The following is a 20565-nucleotide window of genomic DNA, read 5'->3' on the forward strand; positions in this document are numbered from 1 at the left end:
GTGATGAAAAGGTGACTGTGTATCTCCTTCTACACACAAATTCAACTTCTAAAGGTGCAGTTTTAGCAGACACAAATGCTCATAGAAGAAATATTAGTGTAGAATAATCTAATGTATAGTCATCTTTGTCAAACACAATTGATATTTTTTCCTCAGGCAGTTCTAGAAGGTCAGTTTATAATCACATTGTTGGTTTGTAAGGTATTTTTTCATCTTACTAATTGTTCTAGGTACAGAAAAATATTCTAACAGAATCAAACACAAAAAAGTAAAAGTAAATATACATGCATATGAAATCAGACATATATTTAGCAGTTTAATGTACATGTATAAAATTAATGTCAAACTTTTCAGATGGCATTCTTTTCAAGAACTATTTTATTTAATGTAACGTCAGAAAAGTAGATCAATGACAAAATACATCCCTATTCCTATTTCTGCATAATCTTTGCAGCATTTCTTTGCATGATATGATACTCAAATGTCTTCATATGATTTCTGTTCCTTGAACTGAAACTTCCTTTGAAGATAGTAATATTAGAAGATTTTCTAACAGATCAGGGACAAACCAGAAAAAAATATATCTGCAAGAAGATTGACACTGAAAAATAAACACCACACAAAAAGGGAAGGAAAAGACAAAATGGAGGAAAGAACTTGTGTGACTTTTATAGTAAAATGTGCTGGCTGTCCTCCCCTCTATCCTTTCATCCTCTGGGTATATCACTGATCTAGGATGCTCCAAGGTTTCCTGTAGTTGAAGGTCATGGGTGACCTTCCCATTCCCATGATTGACTTTTTTTGAATGGAAAGGACTGTAGGTATATTATGAGGCAACTGGGAAGCCTAGGTTTTCAGACCTCTGTGTTTTCTTCCCATTTCCACTCATATTTGGCCATGAGGATGCCCTTACTACCCCAGAGAAGGAGCTTTTAACCTGAGGGCTGCTGCTCTTATAAATTTCAGCATGTCCATAAAACTTGAATGCAGAAAGTTTAATCTTCATTTTAATGAATTTAGGATTTTCTTCTGTTAAGAATGCAGGTAATAAACTATAGTAGTGTTACCGCTGTTGACCGGTGATGAGTTCTTGCTCCCCGATGTTGAAGAATAACACCAAAGAAGCACGCCGAGGCAAGGCCAGAGTAGAAATTAGAAATTTATTAAAGGACAGAAGAAAAGACTTCTCCCGGAGGAAGAAGGGGACCCAAGAGGTGGAATCCGTGGAAGTGCAGTTGTCTCCCCTTTTTATAGTTCTTTCAGTGATGGAATGTAGGTTGGAAGGCCTGAGGGGTGGGACACAGGTGGGTCAAAGAAGTAATCTGGTCATTTCCTAGTCAAGTTTGCTGTTCATTAACATTTCTTTGGGATGGGCTGTCTTCAAATCTGTTGGGGGATGTTCATTAACATTTCTTCCAGGTGGACTTTGGCCTAGGGCCTTTATTAACATTCCATGAGTTGCCCTGTTTTCCCTGAGTCATTCCCAGCATGGCCTCCATTTTAGATTTCACTCGATATTAGACCCGATTTACCTAACTACACTGACTACTTAACTTTAAATCTGGCTTCAGTAGTGTAAACAGTCCCTGTGACTTTGACAAAATCAGAATCACAATTTCAAATTGCAATATAGCTACTGTAAATATCTCAAAATACAGCTTATGTTCATACTCATTCAAAATTATCCCTAATTTAGACTTTTTAAATTTTATAACTTAGAATGTTAATAAAAAGTACATCTATGCATACATACACATATAGATGTATATATGTAATGGTATTTCAATGCCATTTGTTTCTCTTTTAATATGATGCATTTTATTTTGTACCTTTAGTAAACATTATAAGGGTTCATTAGTGTTCACAAGATTACCAGAGTTCTATGGCATAAAAATGTTCAAGAACCCTGCCTACCCTAGAGGATGGAGAAGCAAGAACTTAAAAGGACTTGTGTTCCTGAACAACTACAAGTGTGAGAGCTTCTCAACAGCCTAGAAGATGAAACTCAGATTTATTTTTCATGAGAAAGGAAGAAAGGGAGGAAGGATGGAAGGAACAGAGGAAGGACAGAAGAAAAACGGAAGAGAAATCTGTTATTTAAGCTAATCTTGGGGTCTTTATTGTTGCAACAGTCTAAACCATCCCAACTAATATATCATCAGCTTCTGTTTACTTGTTGCACAGATGAAGCACTATTTATAGCTTTTATGAGAATTAAAATTATAAGAAAAGTTATTTAAATTAGAATGAAAATTCTTTTTATGCAAAAGAAAACAATGTTTGATATTGTAATTCAGCAGAATGCCTCTGTAAATATCAAACTGTTTACTGTAAAAATCAGGCAAAATGATAAATAACTAAAGTATATTTTTCTAGGAAATATAAAGTATGACAGTGCAGCAGTCTGGCTGGGTACAAAATCACGAGCCACTCACACCTTGTAGATTCAAACAGCAACTCTTTATTCTCGAACTGTCATTGGCACTCTACACACAGATTCTGGGGAAATCCACGTTCTGGGCAAAATCCACACACTCCACCAGGCTCTGAATCTCAAATACTCTCTGAATCCAGCGAGAACTCAACAGGAACTCAAGGAGTGGGCGCCTGAGGCAGCAGGATACGTCCTATTCACAGCAGGGTACACCTTAAACCTGGAACCGCCCTGGTCCTTGAGCAAGGTCACCTTTTCACAATGGAGAGTCCTTCCTCTAAGCAACATGGGGTAGGCTGACAAAGAAATTGCCATGCGTCATTCCTATTTGGCAATGGCTCTCAGCATGACAGTAAAGAACACAATGGACAATTTCAAAGTTTTGGTAAAGTCATAGATACTGTTCTCAATTAAATCCTCTACAGCATTCCTCACTGCATATCCAACCCCTATTCATGAAATGGTGTAAGCAGGCAGCCAATGTGTGCATGCTGAGAAAATGAGTCCATATATTGAAAATTTAACAAGTTAACAATTTTCAAGAAAAGTCTCTCTGATTCTAAATCTGTGTAAATATATATTTCCACAATTAAAATTTTAAATATTCACAAATACATAAGTTATATAAGAATATTAAATTTTATATTATACCTATTTGAAAAAAATGAATAATATTGATGTGTCTAACAGCAAAACTTGTTTCTTTTAAGGGCATGTAAATTAGATCATTTAAACAAGTTAAAAAAATGTTTCACACTTAAATGCTGAAATCAGGACTCATACTGTGTAATTTCCTATTGGATCATCAAAGTACTTGTATTCCCTCCCTTGTCTTTTAGTAGTGAAAAAATATTTCTTGATCATTAATGATTTTTATTTCGTATCTCATGGCAAGAAATTTTTATTCTTGTATGTGGATTTTCGTGTTTTCTGGTTAAAATCTCACTGTGTGAAATCTTGCTTCTCTCTGGAGTTAAGCACAAAAGGGGAAAGATCAGTCTACAAAAGAACATTATAGTCAATCCTTGGCTGAAAAACATCTTGCAGAAGTTGAGGCACCTCCCTGAGATCTAAAGGTTATGTTTTCTCACCAAGCTATTTTTTACCACTAATGAAATTTTTTGAAAAAGAACTTATTCTTAAGTACTTTCTATATTTCTGATATCAAATTACTTATCAGTACAGTAGAAAAAATATACATTTAATATACATGTAAGGTATTTTATTTAACAATTCCCTGCTATTGGAATATTGACTCAATAATTTAAAGTGTGCAGTAATATCTTAAATATTTCTCTCCTTTTCATGAACCCATCCTCTTATTTTGAAATTCAAAAAATGGGACTTTGTGGGCTTCCCCATTTCTACTAATCCATCCACTTAAAATTTTAAATTTAAGATGTATTTTGTTATTCACTTTTCTATTTCTTTAACAAATATTTATTACTTACCTGCTGTCTGGCATTTTACTTACTTCTGGGGATGCAGTAAAGATAAACAGAGAATTCCTGCCCTCATCTATATAAGGAGAATCTATATAAGGAGACTGATAATTTTGATTATCACTTAAAGACTATAACTCATCCCACATTGTGGCAGTGTGATAAGAACTCAAGTAGATGCATACAGAGAATACGAAGGGCAGCAGTGTAGGGAGTCAATTACTCTGCCTGGAAAAATACTCAAAGAATCAAGAGGAGACATATATTTTTTCTGGTCTTGAAATATGTCTAAGAATTTTTGGTTATTGGTGGTTTTATTTTGTTTTATTCAAAAAGAAAAATGGGAACAAAATTCTGAGAAACAGTTTTATAAAGTATAGATGCTTCCTGGGAGACAATGAGAAATTTGATGTATGAAAAAGGACAGAATAAATTTGAGGAAGAAGGTCAAGACAGTTTCTGAGATATATTTTATGACAAAATAAAACAGATGTTCCATCTTTTAAGTGCTAGAGAGCCATAGGGGAAAAATTTAAGCTGGGAAGTAACTCTCTGATGGGCAATCTTAGCACTGTTACATCTGCTTACAAGGTAAGAATTCATCTTTCCATATTTGCAATCACTTATGTATCTGCCCATGTACTTTGTTTTGTGTGTGAAGACCAACATGTTTATGTTTCAGTTCAGATAGCAATAATTTCTTTCTATATTTTGTCTTGATTCTTGGAAGCAGACTAGGCATATGGAACAGAACTTGCTGTTGATCTAGAATACATATAGTCATCCAAACCAATAAACTTTCTTCCTCACTTTGACTTCCAAGTACAAAAATTTTGGCCTGTAGAAATCTTTTCTACTTATACAAATACCAAACCAAAATAATTCAAAGGCATGCTTATTTCTATAAGATGATGAATATTTCTCTTCTTAACAAAGTTCTAAGTCATTTAAAAATATTAGGCTCATAAACACATATCATTACCCATTTTATTAAGACAAATTAATTCTAGATTCTAAAAATAAGATGTAGACATTGATTGAATGGGAAAATAAAATGTCATAGCACAAGGGCAAATGCCAGTTTTTGAATTATATATAGTGATGATTCATGGGCATGAACATAAATCTTCAATAACAGAGTACATCTATCTTGGGAGATTGTCATGAGCATATGGAACCTTCAGGTGCTCTAGTGACTAATGACTATTTGTAGTCCAGATGAAATTCCAGCTTACTGCCTAGGTCAACATAGGTATGTGCTTAAAAACCACTGGGGTACATCTTTTCTTTTTCTTTTTTTTTTTTTTCTTCTTTTATCCAATTTGTGAGCTCCAGAAGAGAAAAACAATACTAAGTAAATTAGGCATCAAATAATCTGCTTATTCAAAAGTGTTTATCATGTTCAGAATTACAAACCTTCAAGTACATGCTATGTGTGTTCATGTATATGCATGAGTGCAAATTGGTGTGTTTAAATGTTGAGACTATAAACATATACAGAAAGTTGTTTTTTTTTTTTTTGGCTTATTTGTTTGTAAAGGAAAACTTAACAAAAAGAAGCTGTCTGGCTAAAGAGAGAAAAGAATTTCTGACATGGCAAGATATAATTTGACTTATCTCCACATAATCATGAGCTACTTCAGATATTAAACAAGACAGTTTAAACATGATACACGTACATGTAGTTAATGAATTGTGAGGAAAGAACTAATATAAATTTTCATTTCTCTAGTGCTCCAATGTGGCTAGTGCAGAGATCCCACATTTAAAAACTGATGTAATGGTTTTTCCTTCAGGAAATTAGCTATAGGGTATGTATTGACTGCCTGAAATAACAGTGCTCAAACCAAAGTGAAGGAAAAAAAATCCCTGCCCAGCAACAAGAGAACCAATAACTTGTGATGATTCCTGCTGTGTTTTTCTGTTCTCTGTAAAACTAAGTTTTTAGAAAGCTGCCCAGTTTTTGTTTCATCAACTCCACTGGATCCCACTTGCACAAAGCTTTCAATATCTGGGCATCCTTGGGGGACTCCATTTCTACCAGTTCCTTCAGGATCACTCTTTCAGCTAACAGCCAGGTTATTTTTAGGACTTAAGAGCAAAGGTACCAGGTGAAAATCAAAAACATCTGGGAGGGTCAGACTGTGCAGGGTTTTCAGATTCAGCTACTCAGGGCCCACTTAATAGAAGCAATTATGTATATTCCCTCCCAAATTTATTTTAAATGTACTTTTTATGCATTCTGATTAAAAATAGAATGCATCTCTTAGAGAGAAATGTAGAAAACAATGATAAAAAGGAAAAGAAAGAAAGCCAAGATACTATTGCGGGTTTCAAGCCTCACATCTATCAGACTTCATTTTATCTTGGAGGAAGAAGTCAGACAATTCTGACAGGAGAAGCATAGATTATTCTTGGCCTTAGACCGTTTCCTTCCATGTATTTGCAATTTGATTTTTGTTGATTTCTCCCAGGGATTTTTCCAGATGAATAATTAATTGGAGTCCATGTCAATTTTTCATGGTCATTGAGTTCTGTAGAAATCTTCCCAGAATAAATCTTTTGATTTGTAAAAAACGATTGCTACATATTCTGCCTTCCTTGCAATTTTAAGGTTGTCTACATCCATTTGAGATCTCTCATTAAAAACTCAATTAGCCTTCAAAGCATAGTCCCTGACACTTTCATTGGTTTGTTCTCCCTTTTATCACTTCAACAATACCTTGGGAAACTTTTATTGTAGCTTGAACAGTTTGAATTTTATTAATTTTACTATGTTCTGCAACCATTTAGCACCTAGTAATATTTTTTTTTACTAGTTAATATTTGCTTTTATGGAATTCCAAATTTATATTTGATGAAAACATTCTAAGATTTCTTTACTAAAAACACACACATAATTAAATGGTATATAAATAACAGAATCACATCATTATACGCAAAATCAAGATTAAAAAAGCACAAAATCCATTTATGGTTCTTGATTTAAAATTTGAGAGATGGTTCTATAGGTTTCCTCAGTAATCTGAACAACTGTCTATCATTTATATATTAATAATTTTGTTCACAGCTATCACATTTCATGCTTTAAAAAACATCTCCTTCCACAAATAACCTTTAAAAATAAGCTTTCATTTTTCAAATTACTCTTGGATTTTGACTTTTGTAAACTTGCTAAGGTTTCAAATTCATCCATAGATAAGGAACTGAAATCCCAGCTAAGTGTGGTTCAATTCTGGATATGAGATGTTCTGTCATTCATTCCATTCTTATCTCATAAACTCTTTTGTACAACTTCATTTTACAAAACACAATATTGCTGACTCAGATTCATTTAAAATCATTAAAATGTACAGAAATTCGTAGGCTATTTATCATCATTATGTTATTTGGGTTTTTTTTTTTTTGCTTTCTTCAGTTGTTTCACAAATTTATTAATATTGATGACAATTATGATACTGGAAAATATAAGACATAATCTCCTACTCTTAGCCTCCTTCCATTTTCCTAATATGTAACATCTTCCTTTTTCCTACACTAATGTGCATTAGAAACAGATTTATTCTCCATGTCCCAAATTTTATAAATTTGCTTTTTCTCTTACTTCTTTATCATTTCCTGTTTCTCTTCTTTCTTTTTTTGTGACGGGGTGGGGAGAGAGGAGGGGGAGGGGGGAGGGCAGGGTATCAGAGATTGAACTCAGGGGCACTTGGCCACTGAGAAATATCCCCTGCCTTATTTTGTATTACATTTAGAGATAGCGTCTCACTGAGTTGCTTAGTACCTTGCTTTTGCTGAGGCTGGCTTTGAATTCATGATCCTCCTGCCTCAGCCTCCTGAGATGCTGGGATTATAGGAGTGTGCCAGCATACCTGGCCCTTTCATGGTTTTTACTCAACATTATCTTGCCTCTCTCTCCTCAATATTCTCTATAAAACATCTCCTTTATTAACAGACTAAAATGTCACAGCAATTATTTAACACGTAAATTAACTTGACCATACTTTCACTCAACAGAATTTCCTGAGTACCTGTTAAGTGTCACTTTCCTAAGTGCTGGGACTATAGCCCTAAATAAACAGAAGCAAATCCATGTCTTAAGGAAGCTTATATTCTAATGAGAGAGACCACAAACACAAAATGCATAATATATTGAGAGGTGATGAAAAAAATAAAACAAAAGGTGATAGAGAATAAATAAATTGACAAGAAACAGAACAAAAGGTGATAGCTTCTATTTTTTTTTTCTGTTAAGTTTTCTTGCACACTTGCCTTGTGGCCCGAGTGTGCAATAATGGTGCAGTTCATTAGTTTCTGAGCAGTGACAATGACCATGGGATCCAGGGGAACTGGGGTTTCTTCAGCAAGGTCTTGGTTGTGGAGATGATGGTCATCTCACTTCTGCAGCATGGACCTTGTTGCCCATTCAGGCCTCTGGGTCAGGGGTTATATACAGAAACTTTTCAGCTGGGCAATCAGAATGTGCTAACTTCATTTGAGTCACTTAAAACTACTTTCCTCATAACTTTTATGTGCTCCACACCTTCAAGTAAAATTAATATGCTTTTAATTTTTATTTATGTATTTATTTATTTATTTTACTGGGAATTGAACTGGGAGACTACAAACAGGACTTTATTTAATGGGGGAAATTAAAAATACAACAGTTTAGTTTTTATAAAAATATTAGCCCTGATAAACTATTAAAAATGTCCTTTTAAACGTGACTCCTTAGACTCAATCTGATTGTGCTATTTCCACTCAGAAGATTATTTCAGCAATTAAATCCCAATAACCTATGTGATAATCTTACTCTGGTGCCAACTTTTATTTATCATCAAAGGTCAGTCAGAATGAACTAGTTTAAATCATATATTAAGTATTCTAAAAGTAAGTGCCTATTCAGAATTTTACTTTCTTCTATTTGATTACAAACATTTCATTAAACCCCCATCAGTATAACTTGGCACAAAGGGAAGACTCAACATAAATAACAGAATACTACTGACAAGCTTTATATCCTAGATTTGCACAACCTATAGAACTATGTAACTGGGAAGAGAGTTGATGTAGAAAATAGATTTTCACATATTTCTATAGATTTTAATTATAATATTTTTCATCACAATATTTTTTCCACTCAAGTAAAATATTATTCCCTCTTTCCATTACCAAGCATTTATTGGATTTAAACTTGGTAAAGTTAACTCCTTATGAACTTGGACACAGATTAGACTAAGGGTACAGAGGCACTTGGAAAACTGGAGAGTCAGACCTGCAGTCTAATAATTTTAGGTGAAAAGAATCATAGAAGTGAATGACTTCTGGAAAGAAAGACTTTCCATATTGTATTAAGTATATGGGCTTTGGAGATAGACTGTTGAGTTCAAATACCATTTCTGCAATTACTGGCTATGTGATTTTTGCATGTCACAAAACATCCTATTATAGAGGAGATGATTTATTAGTGAATAATGTACTTATAATGTGACTCCTTAGGATGGTTCTGAGCATACCATTTGCACTCAAGACTTTTTTTAACTAATTGAATCTTAAATTTTATGAAAATCTAAATCCAGTGCAGACTTTTATTTCTTTAATTTCTCTGCACCCCAGCTCTCATTTGTAACATGGAGATAATGATAATGCCTGCCTTATGGAGTTGTGAGATAAAATGAATCAATGTTTGTAATACACATTAAAGAGTGCTTGGCCCATATTATGTACTATATGAATAAAAATGAATGTATGCCAGAAGCTGCTTTTTTTTCTTCCTAAAATCCCAGTGTTATATAAAACACACTAAAGGTCCATAGTGGACAAGTCAGAGGAAAGTATTTGCAGAGCTAAAAACTATACAAAGAATAAATCCAATTTCCTTGATAATAAATAGCTATAGAAAGCTTGGGTCCATGTTGAAGGATGAGACTTACTTAAATTCTAGCAGCATACAGACTGGTGTATAACTAGAGATAAAACAGACAAAAACTCTGTATACAAAGTCTAGATGACAAGAAATTGTCTTTGCAACTGTCAGTAAATGCCATGACATAAAAAAGTGACTATTCTGATGTAGACAGAACAGAATGTGATCCTCCTGGGACTTTGAAGAGGCCAGTAGGTAGTGCAGAGCTGAAAGATTAAAGAAGATTGAAATCCAAGTAGGAATAGCATGAAGGGCTATGTGTTTTCACTGAATCCTTAATGAAATCCTCTAGAAGACAAAACTAAAATCATCTGTGATGTATTTGTTTGCTTCATAGTTAGATAGATAGAATAAATAAATAATTATCTTTACATTAACTATTTAGATGATGTTTTCATCTTATAGAGCCCTTCAATTTTAGTAAGCCCCCTTAAATAGAAAACATTCAAGAGAAAATTCCTCCTTCTCTCCATCCCTCCCTTCCTTTCTTTCTTGTTACATAATGGTGATTAAACCCAGGACTCTGTGCATGCTAAGCAAGTGGTCTACCACTGAGCTATATCCCCAGTCCCTCTTTTTAATTTTCTATTGTTAGATAGGGTATCAGGCTGGCCTTGAATTTGAGATCCTCTTGCCTTAATTTCCAGAGTAGCTGGTGTTACAGGTGTGTACCATCACACCTGGCTAAGAACAAATTCTTATAAATAACTGAATAGCAGTCTGAATTAGCAGAACCCTAAAACATGCAGTCAAGATTGGAGTGTTGGTTGCACAGCTATGAATTCACAAAATATGATTTAATTGTTTACTTTAAATGAGTAGATTATATCTTTTAAAAAAACTATCAAAAAGGATCAAAGTTTTGGCCTCTGGGAAGGCAGCAAGGAGTTTGAGGAAACTCCCAGGATTCCCTGTAGAATGTGGCATGTTATAAAGTATGGACCCATAGCTGAATTACTTAGTGCTAAATCTCAGCTCTGTTTATCATGTAAATGTGTGATCATGAGCATATTACACAATTTCTTTCAGTTTCTCTCTGTAAAATGAACATGATAATGTTGATGGTGATGGTACTTAACTCACAGGGCTACTAGAAGCATTGAATGAGTTACATTACTTAGCATTAGTTCTAGTCTAAAACATTAGAACATAGTAATGTTATTACTGTGGTAACAGTAAGGCCACTGTTACTATTAACTGTCATTGTTAGTATAATACCTTTCTACCCACCATTATTTTGCTGATTCTCCTTAGGTTTGATTATTTTTGCAACTACTGAAGTTAATTAGTCCCTGAACTATTTGGTTTGCTCATCTTTCTTTATGTTTATTCTTGCATTAAACAGGTAAAAAACACATTATATAAGGGTATTTCTAAAACTAACACATAATATAAAAACACTATGCTCATAAAAATGAACACTCCACTCTACCTCACATTAAAATGAATGAAAGAATCGGTCATATCATATTTGCCCAAATTTTGTTTGGACATTATCTTTCCACATATTTTATAAACTTCTTATTTGAATACTGCATGTCCCTACACTTTTGTAGATTCAATATATTTCCATTGTCATCTTCATCATAATCAAAATTAACAATATTGCCATTATTCATATTATTATTATTTTTTGCTCCAGTGATCAAATTTGTTTACTAGCAGCTAATTAAGGTTGAATATTGATTCCTTTTAGCATTGCCCCAGAGGGTTTTAAAGTGTCTCCCAGCTGATGACCAGTACCATCCTGAGTATTTCTGCCTGGCATACCAATCACTCATCTTCCACAAAGCCCAAATTCCTTACAGTGGTGGAAATAGGATCAGAGCCAAACAGGGAATACTCTAAGTGCGCAGGAGGACTCAAGGTCAGAAAAAAAGATATATACAGGGAAAGATATAGCTCCTGAGCCACTCCTTCCTACAGCACAACTAATAAATATGTTCCCTAAGTTTATAACTTATCTATGGTTATGAGTTCATATTGCTTGTCCCATTTATTTCCAAATTAATACATTACTCTGTTATCCCATGTTTTACACATAATTCTATCAAACTTTTGTCTACTCTGATAGTAGGTCAAATTTGGTTTTTATTCTTATTTTATTTTAATTTTTTATTGGTTCTCTTTATATATACTTTATATATATGGCTGAGTAATATTTTAGGATATTAACCACCAAAGAAGCAGAAGTTACATGTTTGCTCATTCATGAACTTACTAATGACATGAATTTTATCATTAATCCAGTCTCAGTTTTAGAAAGTATAGAGGATAGAGTGCAGAAATTTCCCTTTTGAACCAATGAATATTTTGTTAATATGGAAATGATTAATCTGTTAGATGGAAGCAAACCTTTCATTTCCTTCCTTTCTTCCTTTGTTTTTACAAATTCAAATAAAAACTTCATTTCCTGATTCCATATTATTTCACCTCTTTAAGGCATTCAATGACTACCTGTTAGTGAACAAGCAACATAAAATAACATATACTCATGTGTACAGATCTCCTCTTAGATGATAAAATAGTCCAGTTGATGTGACAAGCCCTTGGAAAAGAGGGCTCCCAATTAGTTCAAAACACCTTTGAAACTCTTAATAAGCTTCTCATCCTTATGGTCTTATGGCCCCATTTATCTATCATGGATAAATCAATATCTACAGATAAATCAGTATGGGAAATTGATAGATTTTGATATCACTTTTAAGTTGTGAAATGATAGTTATAGATCAGGTCCTATGAAGAATACTCCAAGCCACATTCAGTGGTACATACCTATAATCCCAACTATCTGGGAGGCTGAGAGAGGAGGATCAAATGTTCAAGGGCAGCTTAGGCAACTTAGTAAGACCCTGTATCAAAATATATTCATAAGGAAGGTGGAGGTGGCTCAGTGATAAAGTACCTTCAAGTGCAAAAAAATATTCCAGTTTAAAGCTGCAACCAGTCATTATTATCACTTTAAAGGAATTAAATGAAGTCAGAGTAAATCTGATGTTAGAAAAATTTGATGCAAAAATTCTATCATATTGTGTTTATTCTACAGAAGTGTGCTTTTGCACCATTTGTAAAGGGAAGTTGTTATTACTACCACAAATACAGATGTATTAGAAAAATCCTTTTCAATACACCAGTTTGGCAATGCTTAATATGCTAGTTACACATCAGAAGTAGAAACTTGAGCTCAAACAGATTTTAATTAAAATTCTGGCTCCAGTACCTACTGACTGTATGACTCAGGACAGGTTAATCTAATTGCAATAAAATTTGTTTCCTTGATTTAAAACCAGGAATGATACCAGCCTTTTATAATTATTGTGAGGATCACATGGAATAATACTTAAAGTGATGGTGAACATTACTAATACCCATAATCTATGGAAGTAACTATCCAAAAAGAAATGGTTTTTATTTAAGGAGGTATTAGATGATAGAAAAGGAAAAAAGAAAAAAAAGATAGAAAAGGAAAAAAGAAAAAAAAAAGCCTATCTTTTTTTTTTTTTTTTTACTTCTAAAATGTATAAAGCACTTCTTGCCTTCTCAGGGTAACAGGGAAATTATATAGAGATCTTCCCCTGAAGTGTAGTGAACTGTGGCGATCCCCAAGACCTGCCATTTTTGGTAGTGCTCCTGAAAACAGCAGAGACTCTAGGTGGTAGTGGAGGAGAAAAAGAGGTATGGGAGCTCTATGTAGATCTCAGGGGATAGCTGCTCTTCTTTAAAAAAAAAAAAAAAATCCCTTGATTAAAGTGCCAAAGTATCAATTCGAATTGATTTGAAATGGAACCTGACTTTTTGATGAGTGAATATATTAAGCAGAATGGTATAGACACATTTGGTCCAATATTTACACCCTTTGATCCAGATAAAGCTTTGATAATGTAAGAATAACAAAATGATATTTTAATTACTATCTCATTTAAGTTTTTTATATTTTAGTCAAAGAATTTCTTGTCTGAATTATTGAGAATTTATTTATAAGATGCTATGTGAGTTAATTTATGTGACATTTTAAAATGACATTGATACATTTAATAACTATTCAAATACATTAATTTTTTTTTCATGCAGTTCAGTTAGCCCTTTAAGGACTGGGTTTGAAGGAAATGTTTACTAGACAATGATGGTTCCCATTTAGTATCACTATGAAGGGCACCTGAGGTTTGATAAATTCTTCATAGCTAAAAATGTGGTTTTAAACATATGCTCCTGGCTCCCCTTAGTGTTCAAGTGAATTTTTACATTTATATCAATACTCTCCTTGGTCTTTGGCACTCTTCAAGTTGAATAGACCTCCACAGATCTGAGTGAAGGTGCTAATGTACAAATATCAAAATACATTTAAGAAGATCTCTATATCACCAGCTCCTCTTTGACACATTTAACTGTATTCACACTGTTTCTATATTCTCAATATCTCTTATACAATGACACCAAGATATTCCATTTAGGAGTTCTTGATGTCATGTTTTAGTGTTATCATTGTGCTCTATGGGTTATTAGATTAAACTAGAAGGCTCTCAGTATTCAAATCTGATGCAGATTGTCCATGGTATATATAAATAAGGCCATCACCATTTTATGTTTCCTTGTTCAAAATGCACACTGTTCTATGTTGGTTGAGAGTTTTATTGTGCTTTTTTTATTACAAAGAAATCAGACTTTGGTTCACTAAGATCCATAATGAATAAACTGGCTTACAAAAATAATATGTAGAAATTTGTTATCTTTGACCCAATGCTTCTTATTTTATAGTTCATTAGAAATTTATTTAGCCAAGGAAATATTTTCATCAATTTTTATTCATCTAAAATTCCACACAGTTCTGTTACTCGAATTTTTGCTACATTCTTTTTATTGCTTTTTATGGTTTTTATTAATGCCATTCACCAAGTATTTCCAGTTCTCCTCTTGAGCAGAGTAGAATTGCATTTTTCTGCTTCTGTGAACTAGGCAGTAGGCTATAAGGCTTGCTTTAGCCAAGAGCTATGCATTTTATGTTGGATGGGGGGAGTAAATTTTAGGAACCAAATATGTACCTCTCCCTCTCCCTCCCTCTTCCATGATGATAATACACTAGATGGAGTTTTCTCTGTGTTCCAGAAAGAAAATAAAGTAGCATAGAGGCCCCAGATGATCTGCAATGGGAATGAATCATGAATGAGGATTTAAACATTTGCAATTTTAAGCCATAGAAACTTGGAATTTGCTCCTTACTGCAGCATAACCTAGCCTAGATATTTCTTTCTTTTAAGATGAATTGATTTTTAAAAATTCTCTACATTGTTAAAATTATTATGAATGGGTCTGGGAATGTAGATTAGTGGCAGAGTGCCTACCTAGCTGGCACAAGGACCTAGATTTTATTGCCAGCACTGCCAAAAACAAAACAAAAACAAAACCATACATATATATATATATACACACACACACATTTATTTATATACACACATGCATACACACATATAACATATATATGCATAAATGTAAATGACTCATAGGTTTTAGAAAGTATTTTTATTCTAATTTGTTATATATGACAGCAGAATGCATTACAATTCATATTACACATATAGAGCACAATTTTTCATATCTCTGGTTGTATACAAAGTGTATTCACAGCATTCTGTCTTCATATATGTACTTAGGGTAATAATGTCCATCTCATTTCACCCTCTTTTTTTACACCCCTTGCCCCTTCCCTTCCTCTCCCTCCCCTATGGTCAATCTAGAGTCCATTTAATCTTCCCATGCTTCCCCTCCTAACCCCACTATGAATCAGCATCCTTATATCAGGAAAGTATTTTTTAAAATGACAATCCATATGTTGACTGGAAAGTAATTCACCATCAATATAACAGAAACTGAGTTGTTTTTTCCAGAAGAAGTAATAGGTTGTTTGATTTTTTTTCCTAAGTGTGATGAACTAAAATTTGAGATACCATAGAAAAGAGAGATTGCCAAGTATCAATTCTACTTTGCAAATCATGCTGTGAAATATGAATTATCTTTATGGTTTATCCATTTAAATAGAAGTATATATTGTCAGTCTATAAAAGATTATTAAATATAAGACTTGATGTTGATTGTAAGCTTATATTAAATTTAAAAGTCTAAAAAATATACATTTATACATAAATATTTATGTTATATTTAATTGTATTATCATTTATATATTATTTAAAATAAGATATAAAATAAGCTTAGTTATTATAAACTTGATAAATATTTTATTTCATTAAATATTTATTTCCTGAAAGCAAGAAAAAATGAAGTAAAAGGTACAGAAAATGTATTTACAACAAGAAAAGCAGTCAACTTTTAGATTTGCCTGAACTTTTGAAAATATTAAGAGAATTTTACCTCTCTGAGAGAAGGAATCTGTGATAGATATGTAGAAAACAAAACAAATGGGAAAAAAAAGCAGTAATTAACTCCATGGAGAACAGATTTATAAGATAGGAATTCCAAGCATAGCGTATTTCAAGGCCTCTCTGACATTTAGTATTTACATAGTTATAGTAATAAAAACACTAGTCTTTTTTTCAGATAAAATTGTGATATAACTCTTTGAAGAAAAGGGTTAGGAAAAGTGTGAAAGAGGTACATTCTCACTTTCCATAATAGGAAGTCAATATATACGCTCTAAAACTGAAAGAAAAGCCAAGAAATTATTGTATGCTGTGCTAGTAAGAAACACAGATGTAATAAGAGCAGAAAGAGCTAGAGTTAAAAGAGTTTGCTTCTAAAAGTAAAATTTTGAAGGTAAGCTCAGGCAAGGCAGGGCGATTCTATTTTGCATTAAACTCTTGCAAAAATTTTGACTTTAAAAACTATGAAGTCATATCAATAGCAAAATTTTAAGTAAGACTAATAAAATTCCCACTTAAACTTCCATGCTAGTCAATAGCAAACTGAAGATCTATGTCCAAATCTCTGTCTGAACCTGTATGTCTTGTGACTTTTTAATATCCTCATTAGATGCTTCACAGGTAGTTCTTAATTCCTTTTTACCTAGGCCTGCTTCCTCCTCCTCTGCCTCTTCCTTTTCCTCTTCCACCTGTTCTTCCTCCTGTGTTTATCCATGCACTAAATAGCATCATTATTCAGTCAGTAACCCAAGTCAGAAAACTAAACATCATGCTTCTCCGACTTACTACTAACACTTAATCATTGAATTGTATTGATTCTACCACTTTATAAATCTGGATCAGTGTCCTTTTTGCTATCTCTCCTAATTCTCTCTAGTTCTGATATGACTACTTCTTACAATGATTTGTGCACTTGCAAAATACTCTTCTTGTTTTCAATTCTAATAAAAGTTTGGTTCTGCTTAAACCAGTTTTCTTTCTTTCTCTTTTCGGGATCAACAAAGCCCTGAATCTTTAAGTTCTTCCTGATATACTAACATTACTATTCATACTGACATTACTAACATTGACCTAGATATTGTATTTGTGCCTGTCATGATTGACACAGAGAAGATGCATGATTTCATTTCAAGAAAGAATAAGTTAATTTACTGAATGACTATTGATGAATTCCAAGAGAATGGGTATGGTTATTTCATCCCTGAAAAGAAGTCATTTCAAGGTTATGGAGGTTTAGGTAAAAAACTGTTTGTCCCACATAAAGCCTATGCTAATTAGAAGGTTTTTGAAGTATTTTTTAAATTGAGAATTCCAATTGTTCTATCATCTGAAACTTAAAATATCATAGATTTTACATAAAGTAAGAAACTGCCAGTCAGTATAAGTGTTTTATTTAACATGTAGATATTATGAAAGAAATGTCCTTCTGCTGAGGAGGCATCTTCTGCTTGGGGAGGTTAAACTCAGTGGAAGAACACTGTCTACTCAAAAGACATCCATCAGGGATTTAGCTACTCCCTTTCCTCTTTGCCTCCCTTAGTTGAGCAACTGTCAGTTTGCCAGAAAAGACCTCAACCCTTGCTCTGCCAGAATGTCAGGGAGATGCATATTTAATCTAAGACTACTAGGGACAGGGTGAACTTGGGTGGCTGCCTTTCACTGTATTTATTTTTAGAGGAAATTTATTTTAAGATAAAAAATTTCTCCCTCACATTAGGATATAATCTTGACAGCTTGGGGGGTAAACAGTCACAAGAGGTTGCTGAGTGGAAAAATTTCAGTAGAGCTAAGTTCAAGAAGAATCTAAAATGAAAGGACAGTGCACAAGCAACATAATTACCTCTGTCATCTCCTTCAACTTCTTAGTAGTGGAACTTTCCAGTCACTAAACTCAGAGCTAGATTGGATCTGTTTCTGTCTTTCTTCTTACACATTTACAAGTAGGAAGTGGTAAAATACAATTATGCTATTGTTTACTTTTCCTATTTTGTTTTCTTGTGAAAGTATCTGATAGAAAAAAAAACTGAACTGGGAAATAAAATCCATATGTTAGTTTCTGGCTCATTCCTTACTTTGTGACCTTGAAAAATTATTTCAATAATATAAAGCTCAATTTCACTTTCTCAAAAATTAGGATGCTATATGTTTAGCAAAATACAACGTTTTAAAAAATATTTATTTATACAGAAGGGTACTGTAACTCGAAAGTGCTTTAAAATGCAAAATATTATTTATTATATAATACATATATATCATATTTATTATTGAAATTTCTAAGCATAATTATTGACTAGTTAGAGATATATAGTGTACTCAATATAACTTGTCATTTACATGGTTTGATCATAATACCAGTACATTAGGGCATTTTGTCAAAGCAGGAATAATTATCTCCAGAGTAGGTTAGGGTATGCTTTGAAAATGCTTGATACTGTGATTATGAGTTAGTATGGAATTTTGTTAGTAAAAAGGAATAGATAGTTTTTAGTCACTCTTGTATTCATTCATATCTATTACTTCTCTTGAAACATCTGAATTATTGCTAAGTAGCTGGCTTTGTGTTACATGTTGAAGATAAAAAGCTAAGTTTCATTAGCTTCTGTCATCTAGGTATACACAGCCTAGTAGGGACACAGGAAGATGAAATTTATAATATATACTCTATATATGCTATCATGCTTGATCAAATCACAAAAGAAGAGGTAATGAGCTTTGTCAGGGAGAGAAACAGACAAGTTCAGAAAACCTTCACAGAGGAGAGACACCTGGAGGGATGGGTAAGGGGAAGAGAGAAAAAGGCATCATAAGTTACAAAGGCACAGTGACATGACTGAATTCTGCTAAAGAGAAAGCTTGTGCCTGAAGAATAGGATACAGGGTTCTATGGTTTGGGTTCACATTCCCCAAAGGTCAGTGTGTTAAAGCTTGGTTTCCAGGGTGCCACAAGTGGGAGATGGTGAAACCTATGGAGTTGGGGCTTAGTAGGAGGTCCTTAGGTCACTGAATGGGGAAGTATCCTGGAAGGTCACTGTGGGGCTCTGGCTTTTTCTCTTTTGCTTTGTGGCCAGGAGGTGAGCAGTTTGCTCTGTCATATGCTCCCTACCATTGCCATCTCATGTGCCCACCAGAGGCCCCAAACAATGGGACTGCCCAGTCTTAAACTGGAAACTATACAACTATGAACCAAAATAAATCTTTTCTCTTTATAAGGTAATTGTCTCAGCTGTTTCATTTTAGTGATGGAAAGCTGACTAATGCATATGAAAAGGAAAAGCTGAAGATTTAAGAAAGAAAGGAAGGTCATGAAAAACTTACCTTACCATGAAATCTAATTTTTATTCTGAGGATACTAGGATACGATTAAAGAATTTTAAACAGACAAATGTCCTAGTTAGACTGTGTGTGTAGGTGTGTGTTTGTGTGTGTTTATTTTGAAAGTGATGTGGAAAAGTTGTTCCAATTTGAAGAGCCCAATATAGAGGGATTGGAAGTTACTGCAACAAATTTTCTAAATGTACAAAATGTGGAATAAAAATATTTTTCAGACATAAAGACATGGGTGATCTGAATGAATATCTTAAAAGGGCAAAGAGAGAATGAAGATGAAATACGATGGAGAAACATCTAAGGAGACTATAAAGATTCTGATTTGGGGACCTAATAGGATACTACATAAGGCATAAGCTGTAAGCAGATAGACAAGTTTACTGTATGATTATTAGTGGTTGAAAAATGAGTTTCATTTGAGATATATTTACCTTTAAACTATTCAGCAGGAAATTTTTAGTAAGTCAATACATACAAGTTGGACCTCTGTAGAGAATTGATAGTAATATGAGAAGTGAAGTATTCATATCATCTTATAAAGTTGATACTTAAATCCATAGAAGCTGATTAAAGAACTTAAAAAGAGCATTGAAATTAAAAAAGCACACAGACAAAAAAAGAACTCTAGGTGTGTGTTTCTCACAGGTGTTTTCTGGTCATACTTGTGTAGCAAGAATGAAATAAACATCTCATGACATTAAAATAGTCTCTATTGAATGGGATTCATATAATTGTCTAATTAATTACATATTCATAGCAAAATTATGCCCACATGTATTAGAATAAAATTTTAACGTAAAAGTTCCTAGTTATAAATTATCTCTTTCTACATTTTAGGAATTTTATTGATCAGAACATGATATAGGCAATCTGGGGATAATTATTGCTCAAATTTTAGTTTGTTCAGCTTTACAATAAGTAGTTTCAGTGGAGAATACTCAGTGATTAATTTTTCCTGTCTCATGGTCCTCTGAATGCAGGCAGGACTGGATTAGAATACAGGCTCTGCCACTTCCTGGCTGTTATTCTGTATCCCTGCCTTTTACCTTCCCCAGACCAGGTAGG

This window comes from Urocitellus parryii, chromosome 3, assembly GCF_045843805.1.
Source record: "Urocitellus parryii isolate mUroPar1 chromosome 3, mUroPar1.hap1, whole genome shotgun sequence".
Taxonomy (NCBI): Eukaryota; Metazoa; Chordata; class Mammalia; order Rodentia; family Sciuridae; genus Urocitellus; species Urocitellus parryii.